At 44.8% G+C, this 19,608-nt stretch overlaps 1 protein-coding gene across 2 annotated transcripts in view; it reads right to left on the reverse strand.

Moving 5' to 3' along the window:
* The window catches only part of sclt1 (sodium channel and clathrin linker 1), a 101,704-nt gene that overhangs the window by 81,391 nt on the left and 705 nt on the right, over positions 1-19,608 (reverse strand). The window lies entirely within an intron of this gene.

Consider the following 19,608-nt stretch of genomic DNA (forward strand, 5'->3'; position numbering starts at 1 on the left):
CGAGCAGTACATGCAAGACCTCGCCCGAGACGCGTTCGTAGCAGGGGTAGGGTCCTCGTACATCAGACTTAAATTATTAGAAAAGGGGAAACTCAACTTGACCCAGGCAATGGGGATGGCCGTGAGGTTGGAGGCGGCGTCGAAGAGCTTGGCGCTGTACCCCGAGGACCACGTGCAGTCAACGTGGTTGGAGCAAGCTCTGCTCCCTCCTCGCCCCGCGAACCCGCGCTCCCAGATCGATTCGACGACGGCGGCAGCTCCAGGTGGCCAGCGATGCTATTTTTGCGGTGGGGCCAAGCATCCACGGCAACAGTGTCCGGCAAGAACGGCAATCTGCAGCCAGTGCGGTAAAAAAGGCCACTACAGCAAAGTCTGCAGGTCCAAACCTAAAAACGGCAGTGCAGCTTGTAACCCTCCAGAACGGAGACCATCTCCTTCGGCGCTGCAGTACCCACGAGGTCCGACCACGTGCGATCTCAGGACGGCGCCATCGTGGCAGACAGAGGAGGAGGAAGACCACCAGGAGTCGCTGCGCTTGGAGCCCTCGGCCACATGCGATTCATGGGGGCGGCCATCATGGTCCACGACGACTAGGAGCGACCAGCAGGGGTCCTCAGCATCCACATCGGCAGCATGCAGCAGCGACCAGCAGGGGTCCTCAGCATCCACATCGGCAGCATGCAGTGACGCCCAGGGGCCAACGGTGGCGTCGATCTCTCTGGATCAGACCAGGCATTACAGACTGGAACATTCCATGATGGAGGTAAAGGTTAGTGGCAGAACTGTGAATTGTCTGTTTGACAGTGGGAGCACCGAAAGTTTCATACACCCTGAAACTGCTAAAAGGTGTGGACTCCGGGTTCTCCCTGCCAAACAGACCATTTCCATGGCATCACAGTCCCGGTCTGTACCGATCCAAGGACGATGTATGGTAACTCTTGAGGTACAGGGCACAGTTTACGAGCAATACAGGCTCCTTGTGCTACCTCACCTTTGCGCGCCAATTCTCCTCGGACTAAACTTTATGGCCCACATGAGGAGTGTGATCCTACAGTACGGTGGGCCACTCCCTTCACTGGCAGTAGGGAACCAGCCGCAGCCTCCAAATTGCCCAAAGCGCCCCGCGTGCAATCTATCCACCCTGAAGATCACGACACCATCCCTTTTTAAAAATCTGGTACCTGGCTGCAAGCCCATCGCTACTAAAAGTAGGCGTTACAGCGCTGAGGACCGGATCTTTATTAGATCTGAGGTTCAGCGGCTCCTCAAGGAAGGGATCATACAGGCCAGTGCTAGTCCGTGGAGAGCGCAGGTCGTGGTAGTCAAAAGCGGGAACAAACCTCGGATGGTCATCGACTATAGTCAGACCATTAATAGATACACGCAGCTGGATGCGTATCCTCTCCCGCGCATTTCTGATATGGTCAATCAGATTGCGCAGTACCGAGTGTTTTCTACCATAGACCTTAAGTCCGCCTACCATCAACTCCCCATCCGCCCAGAGGACCGACAATATACGGCTTTTGAGGCGGATGGTCGTCTATACCAATTCCTCAGGGTTCCATTTGGTGTCACCAATGGGGTCTCGGTCTTCCAGCGTGCTATGGACCGAATGGTGGACCAGAACGGGTTGCGGGCTACCTTCCCGTACCTGGATAACGTCACCATCTGCGGCCATGACCAGCAGGACCACGACACGAATCTCCAACACTTTCTACGCACTGCATCTCGCCTGAATCTGACCTATAACAGGGAGAAGTGCGTATTCCGAACGCGTAGGTTAGCCATCCTCGGATACGTGGTGGAAAACGGGGTCATTGGCCCTGATCCAGACCGTATGCGCCCACTCACTGAACTTCCCTTGCCCGCTAGCACGAAAGCACTGAGGAGATGCCTCGGGTTCTTTTCGTATTATGCACAGTGGGTCCCCAACTACGCGGACAAAGCTCGTCCGCTCATTAAGTCCACGACCTTCCCACTTACGCCGGAGGCCCAATTGGCCTTCAAGGTTTTGAAAAGCGACATCTCGAAAGCCACGATGCACGCGGTGGATGAATCCATCCCTTTCCAGGTGGAGAGTGATGCATCGGACTTCGCCCTAGCCGCCACACTAAACCAGGCAGGCAGGCCCGTCGCGTTTTTTTCCCGCACCCTTCAAGGCCCAGAGATTCGGCACTCAGCGGTGGAAAAGGAGGCTCAGGCCATTGTGGAGGCAGTCAGACACTGGCGCCATTACCTGGCAGGTAAGCGGTTCACCCTGATCACGGATCAACGATCCGTGGCGTTTATGTTCAGTAACACGCAGAGGGGCAAGATCAAGAACGATAAGATCTTGCGGTGGAGAATTGAGCTCTCCACCTATAATTACGATATTATGTATCGTCCAGGGAAGCTCAATGAGCCCTCGGATGCCCTCTCGCGCGGAACATGCGCCATCATGCAGGAGGACCGCTTGAAGGCTCTCCACAATGATCTGTGTCATCCTGGAGTCACCAGACTCTACCACTTCATAAAAGCCCGCAACCTACCCTACTCGGTGGAGGAGGTCAGGTCAGTTACTAGAAGTTGTCGGATTTGCGCAGAATGCAAACCACACTTTTATCGACCAGACCGGGCACATTTGGTCAAGGCCACTCGCCCTTTTGAGAGGCTGAGTGTAGATTTTAAGGGCCCCCTTCCCTCAACGGATCGGAATGTCTATTTTCTTAACATAATAGACGAATTTTCCCGGTTTCCGTTTGTTTTCCCCTGTGCGGACACGTCGACTGCCACCGTCATCAAGGCATTCAGTGAGCTTTTCACCCTGTTCGGGTACCCCTGCTATATTCATAGCGACAGGGGCTCGTCGTTCATGAGCAACGACTTGAGGCAATTCCTGCTCTCATTCGGGATTGCCTCTAGTAGAACCACGAGCTACAACCCTAGGGGTAACGGACAGGTGGAAAGGGAGAATGCTACAGTCTGGAAGGCTGTCCTACTGGCACTGAAATCCAAGGGCCTTCCAGTCTCCCGGTGGCAGGAGGTCCTTCCAACTGCGCTCCATTCTATCCGCTCCCTCCTGTGTATGGCAACCAATGCTACTCCCCACGAGAGGATGTTCTCATTCCCTCGGAAGTCGTCCTCGGGGACCTCATTGCCAGCCTGGTTGACGTACCCAGGACCCGTCCTTCTGCGGCGCCATGTGAGGGCTCGCAAGTCCGACCCCTTGGTCGAACCGGTCCAACTCCTCCACGCCAACCCTCAGTATGCCTATGTGGCATATCCTGACGGGCGAGAGGACACTGTCTCCATTAGAGACCTGGCGCCCGCAGGGGACGTAGCAACTCCTGTCGCTCCTATTCCCCCAGTCACAGATCCACTACTCCTCATTACTTCCCCAGACGTGGCGCGGTCAGCACCGGGACCAGTGCATAACACTTTTACTCCCATGTACAGCTTGCCTGAGTCTCGGAGATCGGCGCCACCATCATCACCACCACCACCACCACCAAACGTTCCAGGATCCCCTACACCATCGCCTCATCAGGGCCGGCCGGCCCGGGAGTCTTTGAGGGGACAGCCGGATGTTGCTTTGAGAGAGCCACCGCAAGCACCTGCTCCGGTTTCGCAACCGGTGTTGAGAAGATCGCAGCGTCGGTGTGGTCCTCCAGACCGTCTGGACTTGTGAATCCTGTTATTTTTTTTTGTCATTGTCTGTTTTCATCCACCCCGCCACCTTTGGTTCCTAAAGGAGGGGTGAATGTGGTGAACCATCGTTGGTTCACCACTGGGGTTGTTATTGTGTTACTGTTGGGCTAGGGTGTTGTTGTTATGGGGGTTGTACTATGTTGTTGGGTTAGGGTGTTTACCTGTCCTAAGTGTTATCATGGCACACTCCAGTGGGGTCCCGCCTCCGGTGGCAGGGTATAAGACCCCCTGCTCCGGCAGGACCCCTTCAGTCTGAACGGGTGAATTTGTGTTAGTAGTTTCATTGTTAATGTATTAAAGCCTTCAGTTCTAAAGCCTTGTTTCCGGGTGCTCATTGAGGTGCATCAGCGGGTAGGGAGTCAAATTGGATGCTCCCTAAAATGGGTGTACAGATAAAGATGCTATGTCCATTGATTGAAATGCAGACAGCACACCAATTTTGTGCTGCCTGTTTGCTGTATTGATTTCAGGGAGCAGCCAGTGCTACCGGTGCTGTTCATTAGCTGCAGCCATCAGCAGGGAGCCCAAAATCTCTCTCCACAGATGCTGTCAGACCGGTGGAGATTTTCCAGCATTTTCTGTTTTTGTTGGAGGCCAAAGTCATAGCTGTTCTAACAGAAGGTCCCAGACCTGAAATGTTAGTTCAGTTTCTCTCCACAGATACTGCCTGACCAACGTTTGCTGCTTTTACTCCAAAATTGTAACTTTCTACCACCACTAACTTCTAGCCTGCATCTCTTGGAGGGGAAGTGCACTGTAGATGGAGCGAATGCTCAGAGTTGTGCAGGATGTTAATCTGACCTGGGAAACAGTGATGAAAGGCACAACATGAGAAAGAGAGCTTCAGAAAGGCATCAATGGAGAAGCTCACGCTGGTTATTATAGTTCTGGAGACCTCGCTCTTCCTACAGTTTATCCTGTTCAGCATGGCTTCTGCTCATCCTCCCAGTCTTATGCCAGTTAGTGTATCCATATCTGGAAACATGGATCTGTTCAGAAGCCTTAAAATCACTATAAAGTTCTTCAGCAACAGCTACACCACTCCTTGCGGATGTTTGCAACTTGAAAGCACCATGGAAAGCCCCAAATGCAAGTAGAATCATAGTAACAGCCAGAAGAAATCAAAGAAGAACTAACCTTAAAACAGTTGATGATTGTGTTAAATAGCACAGATGGGAGATTTTTCTTGTTGCTTTACATGTGTTCAGCTGTGTGAGGCTAAAAGAGCACTGAGCTCCAAAATGGCACTATTGGCATCATTCAGCAATGATCTGTCTACTCTGCATATTTCAGGAATAGCGTTAGTCAAGTGCCCACTAATGCGCCCCACCAAGGTGGTGTCTGGCACGATTCACAATGGGCAGGTTCTCCAAATGTATCTGTAGCACCCAAACAAGGGGCACTACTGAACTAAATTTCACATTAAATGAGGGCAATTTTAACCTAACTCACCAGGTTGGGAACCCAAGCTGATTTTGTACCCCACCCAATGTTACTCATTGACTTCTATGAGAAATAAAATCAGTAACATCAACATTACACCCAATCCCAATGGCTTCCTGACTGACTGGATAGTTAAAATTCCCCCCAGTAGATGGGATGCAAAATTTGTATTGCACTTGATCCCATGGATTTCCCAGTGATTCCAGAATTAGGTTAAAATTGCCCCTATGTCTTTGATCGTGCTTGGCAGATCCTTGAGTTCACAACTCCCTCTAGTGGGTGTTTGCAAAGATGAAGTGTAGTCAAAGGCTCCAGATAACAAACCAGAAGAGGTCTAATGGTTTATGAAAATCTGATTCCAGAGGCAATACTGCTGTTATCATAATACACCATAGAAATTTAATAATTAAAATAAAAAAATCTAAGTTTTAGTGTTATCATTCTGCAGTGCTTTATGCCAAACAAAACAGGTGCAAAACCATGTGTACAGAAGCTGAACAGCCAGAAGGCATGGTCTATGTTGGAACCTATGACATAGGATACAAAAGGTTCGAGGTCCTACAGGCAGATGCCAAAAATCTCCATCCTCAGTCACAGCTGGGATTCTCTGGTGCCGCTGAAAGTAAATGGAGTTTTTGGTTGGAACGCTAAATTTTCTGTTCTCACTTGCAGCGGGGTGGGCACGGATGAGACTGGAGAATCCCTCCCAGAGTTTCAAGAGCTACAGAGGAGACTAAAGAGCAGCACAACAAATGTGATAATCTCCAAAATCCTCAGGGCCACATGCTGGTAAGTATAGAAACAGCAAGATGAGACAGCTTGTGTGACAGGAGAAATGGTGCAGGAGGGAGACCTTGAGGCATTGGAGCCTGTTCTGGGGTAGCAACAACTTACATAAAATGGATGTGTTCCACCTGAAGAGTGCAGAGATCAATATCCTTGCAGGGAAGGTTAACTAGTGCTGTGGAGACTGTTTCAAGCAATTTGGATTGCTCAGCAAGTTTTTAAAATGTTGGCGAAACTGGGTTCTTTCAGAAAAAAAACTTGAGAAACGACATTGCCAAAGGGGAGAAATCCATGCCAGGGTACAAATCTGCTAAAGACAGACCCACTCTTTTGCCTGATGCCAATGCTGTGGGTGACTTTAAACTTAAGCCTTTGCTTGTGTACGATTCAGAAAACCCCAGAACTTTCAAGGGATATTGCAAAGCATTTCTCCTAGTCATATGGAAAACAAATCACAAGGAAGGGGGGGGGGGGCAATAGGTACATCTTTGAGGATTAGTTTAACCATCATTTTGTGCCATGCGTCAGCATTTAAAGCATTGTTAACCCTCAATAATGCTCTTGGTCCTCCAACCATTTTTGATTACTTGCATTCTGACATCAAAGTAGTCCTTCTAACCCCCAACACCACCCAACAGTTGCAACCCATGGACAAGGGGTAATTGTGTCCTTCAAGGCCTGCTGTCTGAGATGTATATTTGCCCATGCATTCAGAGCAACCGAGAAGGAAGGTGGACAACTCAGAAGGAATTCCGGAAGGACTTCAACATTTGCCATACAGTTAAGAACATAGATGAGTCATGGAATGAAGTCACACAGTCAGATTTACATGATGTTTGGAGAAAATTGTGTCCTGAATACTTGTGTGACTTTCATGGCTTTACAGACACTGTTGAAGAGGTTACCAAAATGTTATTGAAATGGACAAAGAACTCAACTTAGGTTTTGCAGAGGATGTTGATGAGTTACTCGCATCACATGCTGAATAATTAACTAATCAGGACCTCATTGAATTGGAATAACAAAAATTGGCAGTGGAAGAAGTTACACCACTGTTGAAGAGACTCCTCCTTGTAAAATCTTAACAGCACAAAAGATGGCTGAGGCATTTCAACATTTGGAAACTGCCTTGTCCCGGTTTGAGGAACATGACCCCAACATTAAACAGTGCATCAGTGAGTGGGTATATATAACATGCACAGTTGCTACAGAGAAATTTACAAGATGATGAGAACATCTGTCCAAACTTTTCAGGGCTAAATTCCATTTGCCCATCTATATCATCTTGCAATCTAAGGCTTTCCTCCTCGTTATTTGCCACACCACTAATTTTTGTGCATTTTGACGTACAAGGAGAGATTGAGTCGGTTAGGATTGTATTCATTGGGGTTCTGAAGAATGAAGGGGTATTTCAATGAAACCTATAAAATTCTAACAGGACTAGACAGGGTAGGTGCAAGAAGGATGTTCCCAATGGCGGGGGTGTGCACAGCCAGGGGTCACAGCCTGCGGATACAGGGTAGACCATTTAAGATAGAGATGAGAAGTTTCTTCACCCAGAGAGTGATCAGCCTGTGGAATTCACTACCACAGAAAATAGTTGAGGCCAAAACATTGTATGTTTTCAAGAAGCAGTTAAATATAGCACTTGGAGCAAAGGAGATCAAAGGATATGGCGGGTCAGCAGGATCAGGCTTTTGAGTTGCATGATCAGCCATGATCATAATGAATGGTGGAGCAGGTTTCAAGAACCAAATGACCTTCTCCTATTTTCTATGTTTCTAAATTTCATTTGCGAACTTACAGATCATACCCCTCATATTCACATCTAGATCATTAATGTACACTACAAACAGCTCAGGACGGATCACCAATTCCTATGGTACTGAACACAGGCTTCCAGTCACGAAAATACCCTTCAACCATTACCCCCGCCACTAAGCCAATTTTGAATCCAATTTGCCAAAATGCCTTGGATCCCATGGGTTCTTACCTTCTAGATCTGTCTCCCATGCAGGACCTTGGCAAAAGCCTTACTGAAGTCCATGAAAACTGCACTGCCCTCATTTACACACCTGGTCACCTCCTCAAAAAATTCTATCAAATTTGTTAGACATGATCTCCCCCTGACAAATGCTGACTATTCTTGAATAATCCTTGTCTCTACAAGTGGAGATTAATTCTGCTCCTCAAATTTTCCAATAATTTCCCTACCATTGATGTTAGACTCACTGGCCTGTAATTACCTGTTTTTCCCCTACTTGTCTTCTTGAATAATGGTACCACATTAGCTGTCCTCCAGTCCTCTGGCATTTCTCCTGTGGCCAAAGAGGATTTGAAAATTAGTGTCAGAGACCCTCCCTTGTCTCACACAGCAGCCTAGGATGCATCTCGTCTGGGGATTTATCCACCAATCTTTCCAAATCAATTCAAAAACCCCTGAAAACCACCCAGCCAGACTCACCCATGAGCCAGGAATGATTAAGAAAAATTAAGACTTTAAAATTTATCTATGCTTTTTAGATAATAATTTGTAGGCAGTGTACAATACAATGAAAACATAAAAATGCATATACTGCAATGTCAATAAATACATTAAATTGATATATTACTCATCTATAATTAATTGAGTACAAAGTTATGGGGCATTTTGGTGCAAATAGGATATTGGGCCTTGATTTAGGAACCCTCATTAACAAAATTGTTCTTATGGGAAAATCGGTTCCAAGTTATGATGTTTTGACTTAAGACCTGGTATTCAGGAACCATTTGTGTTGTAAACTATAATACTCCTTATACACCTATGACTGTGTGGACTAATTCCTCTCCAACTCAATTTTCAAGTTTGCTAATGACACCACCGTAGTGGGGTCGGATCTCAAACAATGGCGAGACAGAGTACAGGAATGAGGTAGAGAATCTGGTGAACTGGTGCAACGACAATAATCGCTCCCTCAATGTCAACAAAATGAAGGAGATTGTCATTGATTTCAGAAAGCATAGTGGAGAACATGCCCCTGTCTACATCAATGGGGGCGAAGCAGAAATGGTCAATAGCTTCAGGTTTTAAAGTGTCTAGATCACCAACAACCTGTCCTGGTCCCCCCCCATGCTGACCCTATAGTTAAGAAAGCCCACCAATGCCCCTACTTTCTCAGAAGACTAAGGAAATTTGGCATGTCAGCTACAACTCTCACCAACTTTTACAGATGCACCATAGAAAGCATTCTTTCTGGTTGTATCACAGCTTGGTATGGCTCCTGCTCTGCTCATCAACGCAAGAAACTACAAAAGGTTGTGAATGTAGCCCAATCCATCACGCAAACCAGCCTCCCATCCATTGACTCTGTCTACACTTTCCACTGTCTCGGAAAACTGCCAGCATAACTAAGGACCTCATGCATCACGGACATACTCTCTTCCACCTTCTTCCGTCGGGAAAATGATACAAGTCTGAGGTCACGTACCAACCAACTCAAGAACAGCTTCTTCCCTGCTGCCATCAGACTTTTGAATGGACCTACCTCACACTAAGTTGATCTTTTTCTACACCCTAGCTATGACTGTGACACTACATTCTGCACTCTCTCCTTTCCTTCCCTAGAACGGTATGCTTTGTCTGTATAGTGCACAAGAAAAAATACTTTTCACTGTATACCAATACATGTGACAATAATAAATCAAATGAATCCGAGAACTGCCTCGACCATTCATGCTGAAATTGCTATATATGCTGGGCAGTTTACTTTTAGCAATCTGTCCCTTATGCTTATACTTCATTCATCCCTTCTGCAGCTTTCACCTTAAAATACCATTACTATTAAATGAGACATGTAATACTAATTACAGAGCTGTATTGCCAAGTTTGCTGATGATGCCAAGTCATGGGATGGGAGGAAAAAGTTGCAAAGAAACATGGACAAACTAAACAAGTAGGCAAAACTATGAAGGCAAGACTAGGGTCATCACCTTGGACCCAAGATAGATAATTCAGTATTTTTGAAACCGTGGGAAACCAAGGGATTTGGGAATCTAAGCACACAAATCATTTATAACTAGTTGAAAAGTACAAAAGGGAATCAAAAAAAGGTGAATGGAATGCTGACTTTATCTTAAAAGGGGCTGGATTACAAAGGGGCAATGTTGTGTTTCAGTGTACGAGCCTTGGTCTGCCCCATCCGGTTGGCTCTGGGCATGGCACTTCAGGAATGATGTACTGGCTTTGGCGAAGGTACAGCACAGATTCAGCAAAGTGCTATGGGGACTTAGAGTGTTAAATTATGAGAACAAACTGCCTTGTTTTCCTTTAAGATAATAAGTTAGAGGAGTGATCTAATTGAAATGTTGAAAGGATTTGATAGCATACATTCAAAAAAAATTATTTCCTCAAGAATGAGGGGTCATTATAGACAGGCCGTTTGAGGAAATTCCAGAAGCACTTTTTTGTACAAAAGGAAGATGGAATTTAGAATACTCTCCCCCTAAAGAATGTAGACGCTGGGACAACTGGAGCTTTCAAGACGGGTATCAATAGACTTTGCTGCCCATCTCTAATTACCTTGAACTGCATGGGCCATATCAGAGGGCAGTTAAGAGTCAACATTTTTGCTGTGGGTCTAAAGTCACAGGCAGAACAGACTGGGTAAGGATGGCAGATTTCCTTCCCTAAAGGACATTAGTGAACTTGATGGGTTTTTACAACAATTGATGATAGTTGACTTGGTCATCATTACTGAGACTAGTGGGCATATTCCAGATTTATTAATTGAATTCAAATTGCACCAGCTGCCAGGGTGGCATCTGAGGAATGATACCTTTGACAGTGTAACAAGCCCTCATTACTGCACTGGAGTGACAGCCTAAGTTATGTGCCCAAATCTCTGAAGTGGATTTGAACTCACAACCTTGTGACTTAGAGCCAAGATTGTTACTGTCTAAGCCATGGCCAACATTCAATAAAATAGTATTCTGAAACTTTACAAGTACAACATGATATGACTTCTGGTGTGGAGTTTGCAAGTTCTGTCCGCGTCTACATGGCTTTCCTCCCACAGTCCAAAATACATGCTGGTTAGGTGCATTGGCTTTGCTAAATTCTCCCTCAGTGTACCTGAAGTATGGCAGCTAGGGGATTTTCACAATAACTTCATTGCTGTGTTAATGTAAGCTTACTTGTGACACTAGTAAATAAACTTTAAGCTTTAAGTGCCATGAACCAATGATTCTTTGAAAAGTTAGCCCAACTGCATGAAAATTGTGGAGGATTAGGACATGCCTATCCCTGTAATGGAGCCAGCCAGATCAAGAGTGCAGGGTGTGGGCTTTTGACCTCAATCAGTTCGCACCCTTAAAAAGCACTCCTGAAAAATCAAAAACCCCAGGAATGGGATCTGGAATCCCAGTATGGGGACTTGGCTTCCATTTTTTATGGGCTTCTGAGTCATTCCGACTCGGTGAATACTCAGATCCATATCTCAAAGAAGGGCAGGAGAGTTTTCCCCATTGTCTTGGCCAAAGTTTATCCCTCCGCATCAACATTACTAAATCAGATTACATGTCATTGTCTCATTGCTGTATGGGAGACCTTGCCATGGGTAATTTGGCTGCCATTTTTCTTACATTATAATCCTGACTGCAGTCAAAACGTGCACTGGCTTTAACGCATATTCTGAGCATATCAAAAGGTGCTATATTAAATGCATGTTCTTTACTTTCTTTTATTGGTAGTTTCCCAGGATTAAAGTAAGATTTTTATGAATGGACATCAAAAATAAATGCACAGAATCATATTTAAATTGGCATTATTTTGCATTGTGGGAATGTATGCAGGAATAGAAAATGTGCATGACTCAACATTTTAAAATGCAGTTTTGCTTTTTAATCGAATCTGGTCACTGACATAGAATGGGTAGATCAAAACATTTCCAACACTATTTTAACAAAACATAAGCATTTCCTGGTGAAATCTTACTATGCACACCTTGGTTGTTGTGGAACAAAAAAAACGTTGCTATGACTCCCGAAGCAAGATAAAGAGTTTAATGTACTGTCAACTACTCATTGCAAATTTCCAAAGCAATTGACCAGTCAGCCTACTTAAAGTGGTCCCAAATGAATACTTGATGGAGACACACTAATTTTAAAACAAAATCATTTCACCCATTGCAAGTAATTGTTCTTCCATGAACCCAGTAAAACCAGCAGTGCTTTGCAAAGGAAAACAGAATCATAGAATACTTTCCCAGATTGAAACAGTATTTATCTTCCAAAAAATTTCAGAACACAATATGCTTTGAAAATGCAATCACACACAATCTTTTGGTACCTCACCATCAGGTCATCTTTTACAGTAAACACGATGAATATTGACATGTGGATGTCCCTCTTAAAATTAAAATAAATCTCCACAGATCCACAATTAGAGAAAAATTTTACAAAAACAACATAAACCAAAAAATGTTGAAAGTACAGGTTAACCAACATTCTGCAAAGACGGGACGACATTTTCAGCATAACCAAAGCTGAAAAGTAATCACCTATTTGTTGTCCATTATCTTTTAAAATAATATTTTACATTACCTGCAGTTTTCTATTAAACGAGTGGTATTTACTCAAATGATTAAATCAGTTCTGAAATCTACTCAGATTTCCAGCATTCACAGCAATTTATTTTTGCATCTAGAATAGAAACATTGTCATTTGAATCCAGTTCTCTTTTGCAAAAGCAGCAGTTTTAATGTAGGATTGCAGCAAAACAAAAAAAGTATTTTCTCTTGCACAAAAATAGAATACCGTGGATGCTGGAAATCTGAAATAAAATCAGAAAATGTTGGAAATGCTTCACGTGTCTGGCAGTATCCCCTAACACAAAATCAAGGTTAAAGGGTGAGACTTTGCAAAGTCCTTTGGTCCCCTGGCTAAAATCGGGCGGGGGGTATGGAGGGAGTCCCACCCACAATGCCGCAGGCTGCCTGACAGCAATTTAACACTAGCAGCAGTGTTAATTGCTTTGAGGCAAGACTTCTGCCCCTCGCTTGGGAAGAAATCCAGCCTTAGAGAGCTGTGCCTTATCAGATGGCTGGCAGCTCTGTAGTCTCAGTAATGCCATCAAGAGTGGCATGGTGGCACAGTGGTTAGCACTGCTGCCTCACAGCATCAGGGACCTGGGTTCGATTCCTGGCTTGGATCACTGTCTGTGCGGAGTCTGCACGTTCTCCCCGTGGGTTTCCTCCAGGTGCTCTGGTTTCCTCCCACAGTCCAGCACATTTTTCGGACTGTGGGAGGAAACCAGAGCACCTGGAGGAAACCCATGCAGACATGCACCTAACCAGCACATCTTTCGGTTAGGTGCATTGGCCATGCTAAATTCTCCCTCAGTGTACCCAGGGATTTTCACAGTTACTTCATTGCAGTGTTAATGTAGGCCTATTTGTGACACTAAAACTTTAAGAGCATTGGCCACTGCTAAGACTACAGGCAGTCCGACCACATTGTGGAGCCCAGGTAGGTTGGAGGTCAGATTTCCCTCGGGCCTGTCAGCCTGATCCCGGTGAGGGGGTGGAGGGTAATAACATTAAGAATGATGCCTCCAATGGATTTAGGGGACCAGCAAAGGAGGTGTCCCCCTCCCCAACAGCTAAAGCTGCTGGGCTTCTTGCATGGTGTATTCCCTGCAGCACAGATAAAATAATAGCAGGAGCAAGATGGGACCGTTAGTGGCTATTAATTGACCATATAAGGGCCTCAATAGATGCAAGGGTCGGCAGGGCACACTATACCTTCAGACAGGTCAGGAAAGGGCAGGATCTCCACAGGATTTTAACCAGCCTGCACCCCACCCTTCAAACCCGCCAGTGGAAGATCACAGGAGCCAGCTCAATGTTCCATGTCATTGACTTTCAAAATTTTCCTGTCTTTTTCCTTTATTTGGCTGACCTTCTTAGTATTTTCACATGCTTACAAGAAAGCCTAAACTGCTGCTTGTAGTTACTTCTATCAAGAGAAATGCTGTCATATGTCACGCTCATCTGTCTTACTCAATCCTCACACATTCCACTATAGCCCATCTGCAACCACTGTGACTTTTGTCATGTAACCACACCTAGATCAACTGCTCTTTCCGCTATACTCCACTTTGCTCTCTAGATGAGATCTCTGAAGCTTTTCAGCTGTGATCAAATGGCTAAAACATTGATATTTTCTTTTCTGGATGTCACTTTCTAAGACTTCTTTTCCTTCATAAAATTTCAAGCCCTTTTTCATGTCTTATGGTCTGTGTATGGAATTTTTAATACAGACCACAGCATCCATATTTCAAAGGCCTCTACTTTCAGCCACAGATCTTTGTTTATTGTCCAAGTTTCTGAGGCATACAGGAAAGTGAACATAGCATGTTGAGTTTCTTTCCCCTGTTATAATCTTGAGTTTATGTTAACACATCATTTATCTTCACAAAATTACTTCTGGCCCTCTATTTTTTCTTCTAAGTTCTGCATATCTGCCATCTTCTGTTGTCATTGGTCTTAAATATTACTTGTTCCAGTGTGACACCATCCATTTCAGCATTCATTCTAGTTTATTCTAATGCATTTCTTCTAACTACCATGGTTTCTTACTTTTTGTGCTCATGCTGAACACATATTCTAAACTTTACTTGATTTTTTGATTGTCACATGTATTGGTATACAGTGAAAAGTATTGTTTCTTACGTTCTATGCAAACAAAGCAGATCATTCATAGAGAAGGAAAGGAGAGAGTGCAGAAGGTAGTGTTACAGTCATAGAATCGTTCGGCCAATCAAGTCTGCACTGAGCACAATTCCACCCAGGCCCAATCCCCATAACCCCATACATTTATCCTAGCTAGTCCCCCTGACACCAAGGGGCAATTTAGCATGGCCAATCCACCTAACCTGCACATCATAGCTCAGGTGTAGAGAAAGATCAGCTTAGTGTGAGGTAGGGCCATTCAAAAGTCTGATGGCAGCAGGGAAGAAGCTGGTACGTGTCCTCAGACTTGTGTATCTTTTTCCCAGTGGGAGAGAGTATGTCCAGGGTTCGTGGGGTCCTTAATTATGCTGGTTGTAGGGATACTTCTGATTCTGCAAGTTATGCTGTGTTGTCAGCATACCTCAAGTTTATGTTCTTGCCTCCAATTTTTAACATCTAAAGGCCAAACACCAAACCTCCTTTTTTCCCCCATTATCTGTGGTATATCTGCAGCAATTGAGTTATTTTAAAATTCAATTTCAGGTGCGCACACCTTTTAAAAATAAAGTCAGTGTCTCTGAAGAAGTAATATTGGACTCGAAACGTTAACTATGTTCTTTCTACACAGATGCTACCAGACCTGCTGAGTCTTTCCAGCACTTAGTTATCTGGTTTGAAATAAAAAAAAACTGTGTTGGATGATTCAATGCTTTTGCAACTCATGATCATGGATTATGGTGCCCCTACTATGCTCCTAATCGTGAGTATTGCCGGCATAGAGTCAGAGGTTTGCAGCATGGAAACAGGCCTTTCAGCCCAACTTGTCCATGCCGCCTTTTTTTTAAAAAAACCCCGAAGCTAGTCCCAATTGCCCGCATTTGGCCCATATCCCTTTATACCCATCTTACCCATGTAACTGTTTAAACGCTTTTTAAAAGATAAAATTGTACCCGCCTCTACTACTACCACCCTGTGTGTGAAAAAACTGCCCCTCTGGACCCTTTTGTATTTCTCCCCTTAAACCTACGCCTCTAGTTTTAGACTCCCCTACCTTTGGGAAAAGATATTGACTATCTAGCTGATCTATGCCCTTCATTATTTTATAGACTTCTACAAGACCGCCCCTCAGCCTTCTACACTCGAGGAAAAAAGTCCCAGTCTATCCAGCCCCTCCTTATAACTCAAACCATCAAATCCCAGTAGCATCCTAGTAAATCTCTTCTGCACTCTTTCTAGTTTAATAATATCCTTTCTATAATAGGATGACCAGAACTGTACACAGTATTCCAAATGTGGCCTTAGCAATGTCTTGTGCTACTTCAACAAGACGTCCCAACTCCTGTATTCAATGTTCTGGCCAATGAAACCAAACTTGCTGAATGCCTTTTTCATCACTCTGTCCACTTGTGACTCCACTTTCAAGGAGCTATGAACCTGTACCCCTAGATCTCTTTGTTCTGTAACTTTCCCCAACACCCTACCATTAACTGAGTACGTAAGCCCTGCCCTGGTTCAATCTACCAAAATGCATCACCTCGCATTTATCTAAATCCATCTGCCATTCGTCAGCCCGCTGGGCCAATTGTCCAAGATCACCTTCTTCACCGTCCACTATGCCACCAATCTTGGTGACATCTGCAAACTTACTAACCATGCCTCCTATATTCTCATCCAATTCACTTTGATAAGGTTGTACTATAGGCCCCCAAATGGGTAGCGGGAAATTGAGGAGCAAATATGTGAGGAAATTACAGATAGCACCAAGAAAAATAGGGTGGTAATAGTAGGGGATTTTAACTTTCCCAACATTGACTGGGTCAGCCATAGTATTAGAGAGTTGGATGGAGAGAAATTTGTTGTGTATTCAGGAGGAATTTCTCATTCAGTATGTCTCCTATATTCTCATCTAAATCACTAACATAAATTACAAATAACAGTGGACCCAGCACCGATCCCTGAGGCACACCGCTGATCACAGATCTCCAGTTTGAAAAACAACCCACTACAACCATCCTCTGGCTTCTGTCATCAAGCCAATTTTGTATCCATTTAGCTACCTCACCCTGGATCCCATAAGATTTAACCTTATGCAACAACCTACCATGTGGTACCTTGTCAAAGGCCTTGCCAAAATCCACGTAGACATCAACTGCACTGTCCTCATCTACCTTCTTGGTTACCCCTTCAAAAAACTCAATCAAATTTGAGACACACGATTTTCCACTCACAAAGCCATGCTGACTGTCCCTAATCAGTCCTTGCGTCCCCAAATGCCTGTAGATCCTGTCTCTCAAAATACCTTCCAACAACTTACCCACCACAGATATGAGATTCACCGGGCTGTAGTTTTCAGGCTTTTCCCTGCAGCCCTTTTTAAACAAAGGCACAACATTTGCCACCCTCCAATCTTCAGGCATCTCACCTGTGACGATCAATGATTCAAATATCTCTGCAAGGGGACCCGCAATTTCCTCCCTAGCCTCTTACAACATCCTGGGATACACATCATCAGGTCCCGGGGATTTATCTACCTTGATGCACTTTAAGATTTCCAGCACCTCCTTCTCTGTAATATGTACACTCCTCAAGATATCACTATTTCCCCAAGTTCTCTAACATGCATGCTTTTCTCAACAGTAAACACTGATGAGAAATATTCATTTAGGATCTCACCCATCTCTTGTGGATCCGCACATAGATGACTTGTTGATCCTGAAGAGGCCCTACTCTCTCCCTAGTTACTCTTTTGCCCTTTATGTATTTGTAGAAGATCTTTGGATTCTCCTTTGCCTTATTGGCAAAACAATCTCGTGTCCCCTTTTTGCCCTCCTGATGTCTTTCAACTCTATTCCTACACACCCTATACCCTTCAAGGGATTCACTTCATCCCAGCTGCCTATGCATGTCATGTGTCTCCTTCTTCTTGACCAGGGCCTCAATATCCTGAGTCATCCAGGATTCCCTACTTCTACCAGCCTTGCCCTTCACTCTAAGAGGAATGTGCTTACCCTGAAACCTGGTTGACACACTTTTGAAAGCCTCCCACTTACCAGACATCCCTTTGCCTTCCCACAGACTCCCCCAATTAACTGTTGAAAGTTCCTGCCTGATACCAACAAAACTGGCCTTGCCCCAATTTAGAATTTTAACTTTTGGGCCAGACCTTTTGTTCTCCATAGCTATCTTAAAACTAATAGAATTATGGTCACTAGTCCCAAAGTGATCCCTCACTAACACGTCTGTCACCTGCCCTTCCTTATTTCCCAAGAGGAGGTCAAGTTTTTCCCCCTCTCTAGTCAGGCCATCCACATACCGAATGAGAAGTTCCTCCTGAATACACTCAACAAATTTCTCTCCATCCAACTCTCTAATACTATAGCTGTCCCAGTCAATGTTGGGAAAGTTAAAATCCCTTACTATTACCACCCTATTTTTCTTGGTGCTATCTGTAATTTCCTTACATATTTGCTCCTCAATTTCCCACTACCCATTTGGGGGCCTGTAGTACAACCCTATCAAAGTGATTTCCCCCTTCTTATTTCTCAGTTCGACCCATATAGACTCAGTAGCTGAACCCTCAAATAGATCCCGTCAGTACTGCCAGGATGTTTTCCCTAATCAAAAGTGCAACTCCCCCTCCTCTATTACCTCCTGTTCTATCTTTCCTATAGCGTCTGTACCCTGGAACATTGAGCTACCAGCCCTGTCCCTCCCTTAGCCATGTTTCAGTAATTGCTATAATATCCCAGTCCCACATACCCTTCCATGCCCTGAGTTCATTTGCCTTGCCCATCAGGCCTCTTGCATTGAAATAAATGCAGTTAAATCTAGACTTCCCTTGGTCTCTGCTCTGCTTTTGCCTGATCTGTCTGGTACTAGGATTACTGACACTGCCTTTACTACTTAATGAGGTGTCCAGATCACCAACAACCTGTCCTGATCCCCCTCCATGCTGACACTATAGTTAAGAAAGCCCACTAACGCCTCTACTTTCTCAGAAGACTAAGGAAATTTGGCATGTCAGCTACGACTCTCACCAATATTTACAGATGCACCATGGAAAGCATTCTTTCTGGTTGTATCACAGCTTGGTATGGCTCCTGCTCTGTTCAAGACTGCAAGGAACTACAAAAAGTCTTGAATGTAGCCCAATCCATCAGTCAAACCAGCCTCCCGTCCATTGACTCTGTCTACACTTCCTGCTGCCTTGGCAAAACAGCCCAGCATAATTAAGGACCCCACGCATCCCAGACATTCTCTCTTCCACCTTCTTCCTTCAGTAAAAAGATACAAAAGTCTGAGGTCATGTACCAACCGACTCAAGAATAGCTTCTTCCCTGCTGCTGTCAGACTTTTGAATGGACTTACCTTGCATTAAATTGATCTTTCTCTACACCCTAGCTATGACTGCAACACTACATTCTGCACTCTCTCGTTTCTTTCTCTATGAATGGTATGTTTTGTCTGTACAGGACACAAGAAACAATACTTTTCACAGTATGTTAATAAATGTGACAATAATAAATCAAAATAATGTGCTCTCTTCAACCTTCTCTTCTGACTCCCTACGCTTTGGGTCCCACCCCCCGCCAAACTAGTTTAAATTCTCCCCAGTGGCTCATCTGGCAGGATGTTCGCAAATATTTTTTCCTACATGGAAAGAGGCAATACAGCAGTTAGCACTGCCTCCTCACAGTGCCAGGGACCTAGGTTCAATTCAACCTCGGATGATTGTTTGGAGTTTGCACATTCTCCCTGTGTCTGCGTTGGTTTCCTCCGGGTGCTCCAGTTTCCTCCCAGTCCACAGATGTGCAGGTTAAGTGGATTGGCCATATTAAATTGTCCCTTAGTGTCAGGGGGACTAGCAGTGGAGTTACAGTGATCAGGCCAGGATGGGATTGTTGTTGGTACAGGCTCGATGAGCTGAATGGTCTCCCTCTACACTGTATGGGTTCTATATAAGAGAAAGGGGGAATGAGGCTTC

This window comes from Mustelus asterias, chromosome 1 (genome assembly GCF_964213995.1).
Source record: "Mustelus asterias chromosome 1, sMusAst1.hap1.1, whole genome shotgun sequence".
Lineage (NCBI taxonomy): Eukaryota > Metazoa > Chordata > Chondrichthyes > Carcharhiniformes > Triakidae > Mustelus > Mustelus asterias.